The sequence below is a fragment of the Mastomys coucha genome, unplaced genomic scaffold, assembly GCF_008632895.1.
Source record: "Mastomys coucha isolate ucsf_1 unplaced genomic scaffold, UCSF_Mcou_1 pScaffold1, whole genome shotgun sequence".
Classification (NCBI taxonomy): Eukaryota; Metazoa; Chordata; class Mammalia; order Rodentia; family Muridae; genus Mastomys; species Mastomys coucha.
In genome coordinates this window covers 9,606,347-9,611,427 of record NW_022196891.1, presented here as the reverse complement: position 1 = coordinate 9,611,427, position 5,081 = coordinate 9,606,347, and positions in this window count along the sequence as shown.

Genomic DNA, 5,081 nt, shown 5'->3' with positions numbered 1-5,081 from the left:
ATCTTCTACGGGTGCATAACTGCTTTGCTTCTCTGTATGCATAGTTTGAATTCACGTATTTATGTATGAGTGTATTGTGTATGTTTGTGGAGGTATATGTACATGTGTTAATATACATGTAGGGACTAAAGGCCAACATCTACTGTCTTCCTTGATATTTCTTTTCTTATTATTTTGAGGCAGAGTCTCTCATTACCCTGGAGCTTTTGACCAGGCTAGGCTGACTGTCCAATAAACTCCTAGGTGCTCACATGTCTGCTACCTCAATGTTGAGGTTACAGGTAGGTATTTCTGCACTGGATTTTCCATGGCTGTTGGGATATCAAACAAGGTTTTCTTGGCTGCTCCCCATAAGCTGGGTCTACAGCCCCAGTGATCTGGTTCTTCTGTCTTCTCTAAGGGAATTATCAAATGTTCAGCAAAGGCCTCTGGGGGCTTCTTTTTCAGCATAGATGGTAATCTATAAATAATAATTGCTTTAATGATTACACTGAGAACTTCAAATTAACAGGCCCAATAAAACATAAGTTGGCAATTGGCTAGACAAAAATCACTATTAACTTTCCTGTCTTGAATCAAATTTATTGCTTAGCTAACTCTTAGAAAATAATCATCAACACATAGAGAAAGTGTAGATAAGAAACCTTAAATGATCTTATGAGTCTGAAATCAATGTGTTGTTTTATTTATTTGAATGTCATGGTGTGTCTATTTTCACTATTCCCATCTACTTAATTTCTTTTTATTATTTGGTTTTATTACTCTTTCTCTCTTCTCCTATTAAATCACCTTTTTCTCTCTTTTTCCATGTTTGATTTACTTTCTCTTTGATAAAGGCATAACTGAACAACAACATCCAAGTACACACACACAAATACACACACACACACACAAAGAGAGAGAGACAGAGACAGAGACAGAGAGACAGAAAGACAGAGAGACAGAGAGATAGAGAGAGCTGAAGAAGTGACTGTCAATAAAATGCTTGCTGCACAAGAACAAGGACTTGAATTTGAGCCTCAGAAATAATGTGAAAAAAGGTAAGGCATGGTGGCAACAGTGATGTGACTAGTACAGTAGTGACATGGTTGTTTTAAGGTTAACCAACAACTTTCTGCTTAGCTTTATTGGTTGTACCACGGAGGAGGTAGTTTTGTTGTTGTTTATTTATTTAAGTATTATTTATTTTTGTATTGTAAACTTGGTTAGAAGCCTGTAGCTTTTGAGATCTTAGGCCTTCGCTTAACATACCAATAAATGGATATGATAGACTTGTCATAATAAATTGCAGTAATTTTAACTGAGAGTGTTCACCTGTTAAGTAAAAAGTGCTAAATCCAAGATAAATTTAAAGATGAGTGTAGTGGTTATCCACACCATTTGTGTGATTGATTCACTATTTAAGTAGTACTTGTTAATAAGTATAGATATTTCCCACAACATAACATGATGGAATCAGACTCTAATCGCATGTAGAGTTTCAAGCATACTTAGACCTGGGTAGAACAGGGAAGACTGAGCCATAAAGTCAACACCAGTCACTCCCTGCTGCTCACTGCTTGTATGCATTTGAGTCATCTCTTTTAATCCATCTAGGCTTCATCACAGAAACAGGTTAATCACAACACATATGTCATTATATTATAATTCGATACAATGCATGTAAGCATATGGAGGAGGAACTGAATGCTTGTAAGTAGTCTTGGTATCAATTGGTGTAACTTAGAAAATAATAGAAAATTAGAAATTTACCTTGATAAAAGAATAATTGTGTTTTAGAAGTCTTTTTAGGTGGCATCTGGTCAATATGTGAAGGAGACAGACATATCTTAACTTTAACTTCTTGTGATCCACACACATTGAAAAAATGTCAGTTGCTTGAAAATCCCCTTCCATATTCAGATGTCACAGATTTTTACAAAATGGAAAATTAAATGCTGTGTCAGATTATAAATATAAAGACTAATTTGTCAATGGTCAGCAGATATATTAATTGATTGGATGAATGCACCATATTTACACAAAATGTTCAATTGACTTAGTACCCAATGGGGAGTCTTCAGTGAGCCAGGGCTGGAGTCTAAGGCAAGCTCTCAGTGCAGGGAGCAAGTGGTCAAATGAAGACAAAGATCAGCAAGTTCCTCTATAATTCTGACAGATTCACTAGGAGCTCAGGTATGTGTTTTATTCTCTTATGAATGCACGTGGGATGCCTTCTCATGAAAGCTAAAGACAATAGGAAGAAAAGTCAGTTGAGGAATAATTTTGTGGGTGTCTTCAATTAAATCTCAATGACTAATAACAACTTATTTAATTTCCCTTCTCAGAGCCGGGCAAAGAAAAACACCACACAGTATTACAAGCATTCTATGACATGAGAAGTTTGTGAAAGGAACTGAAAAATGGAAAAAATATCTAAGAACAGAATCAGTTTCACTTTTATTTAATTGTTTTTTTTTCCAGATTGGCTCTGTTCCCATGTAAAATTCACAGTTAATCCCAGTGAAAGCTGAAGAATACTCAGAGAGAAAAAAAAAATATATATGAAAAGAGACATTTCATATTTCTTACCATGAACATTTGTTCAGATCTGTTGCTATGAATTTGTGGCTCCAATACTTCTGTCCCCTAGGATAGCTTCCTGGACCACTGTTAATGCTGCTATTCTGATCCCTACTTTAGGGACATTTGATTTGTTTGAATTTTCCATAAAATATTGCAATAACCATTCACTAGAGAAACATCCTATCCCCCATATAGATACATGAAATCCAAATACACGTTAATTTGTCCCCATTTTGTGCCTATCTTTTGCTCTGACCCTTTTCTTAGTAGAACTTCCCGTCATTGGGGTTTTTCCTAATAACTTTGAAATTGGAGACTGTTTCCTACTTCATAGTTTATGAAACATAGCTGCCAAGAGATAATATATTTTTCTTTTTCTTATCTCTCATTGCCTTCTTCACTTTGTACTCACAGTTCTTCAATTAAGTGCCAAATATTAATTGGAATTGATTGTCTTAGAGATTTTGAATTTCATTCTTCTGTAGTAAATAAAGGTATTAAAGTATAGCATAACAATGCTTCTTATACCAGTTCTTCAGGACCTTGAGCCTGGAGCATTGTAAGTGCTCCACACTGGATTAGCTTGGGTACCTAGTAAAACCAAATCATAGAAATTAAATAAATATACATGAAAATAAGTTTATTAGAGACAGGCTGTTAGCAACTTCTTTTTTGGCTTTCCTCTGTATTAAATGATTGATAAACTTGGATAGATAGATAGAGATATAGACATAGACATAGATATAGATTTAAATAAAGGTATTGATATGGATATTATATTCTTAAATTGTTTTCTATTTCTTTTCCTACAGGAATAAAAATGATACAAGAGATTATGTTAGGAAAATTAAATGTTGAGTGGATCAATTTCTACATGTAATTAAACTGATAACATGTTATAAATGTTATTGTCTCATTTGAAAACTTAAGGATTTTGTAGTAAAAAATGAGTCCTGCATAATTCCTGTGGCAATTTAGTCCCTCTCCATGTTCAGTGTCTAATTCTGATAAGGAATGACCACTGAGTATGAGTCCCTGTTTAGGCATGCAAAGTTCAACATCTAGGCCGGGGAGATGCGTTTAAAAGTTTACAGTATGGTCTGCATATTCCTGGCAATCTGCACATGCCTGTGTTCCTTTCTTAGACCTATTGAAAAAGGAGAGAATCAGCTTGTGAAGAAAGTTATTCTTTCAATTAACTTGAGCCCATAGGGGTCCACAGAAAGTGAACAGTAAACCAAGGAGACTGGATAGAACTGACCTAGGCCCTCTGTACATAGGTTACAGTTGTATACCTTGATCTTCTTGTGGTACTCATAAAAGTAGAAGCAAAGGCTGTCTCTGACTTTGTGGCCTGTCTTTGGGATCATTTTAAGTTGCTAATCTGCCTCATCTGGCCTTATGGGAGAGGAGGTGCCTAGTCTTACTGCAACTTGATATGCTGAGCCTGGTTGATATCCCTGGAAAAACTGCCATTTCTGAAGAGAAAAGGAATAGTGGATAATGGATAGTGGATGAGGAAATAGAGGTGCTAGGGAGGGACTGCGAGGAGAGGAATGAGAAAAAAACTACAATAAGGATGCAAAAAACTTTTAAAAATCATGTAGGAATTTTAAAAAAGAAAAGAAATTAAAAAGAAAAATATTTTCTCTGACTTCTAGATTATACACTGTGGCATATGCACATGTGTGTATGTAAACATGTAAATAAATAAAATATTTTAAAAATTCCACATGCACATATTTTATAGCCTGTCTGAGGACTGAAATAAGAATATGAAAAAATAGTTTAACACAACTTAGATCTACATGTTCTGAAACTTAGGAACAAATATACTATACCATATTACTTTGTAAATATAATGTATCAGTTCTTAAAATGTAATTTTGTGATTTTATGGTATCATTATACAATTGTCTCTTTGTCAAAATTGTGGTGTCAGTGCTTTGAGCCTTCCCCTACATCATATAAATTTGGCTATAATTTTGAGTTTATTGATATATATTCCTTGTACTCTTCATTTCTTAGGTCTTTTATAAAGAGACTTTATTTAATGTTGTCAAGGTGTTTCTGAATCTGTTGAGATTGTTATGTGATTTCTGTTCTTGAGATATTTTTTATATTACATTTTTATTCACGCTTGTCTATAGGGCAAACTTGCCTGCCACCCAACCCTCTCCTACTTCTTGGCCCTGGCATTCCCCTACACTGGGGCACAGAACCTTCACAGGGCCGAGGTCCTCTCCTCCTATTGATGATCGAATTTGCAATCCTCTACTATACACATGCTGCCAGAACAATCAGACCTACCGTGTGCAGTCCTTGGTTGGTGGTTGAGACCCTGGGAGCTCTGAGGGTGCTAGTTAGTTCATATTGTTGTTCATCCTAAGGGGCTGCAAACTCCTCAGTTCCATGGGTCCTTTCTCTAACTCCTTTACTGGGGACCAGGTACTCAGTTCAATAGATGGCTGTGAGCCTCTACATCTGTATTAGTCAGGTACTGTCAGAGCCTCTCA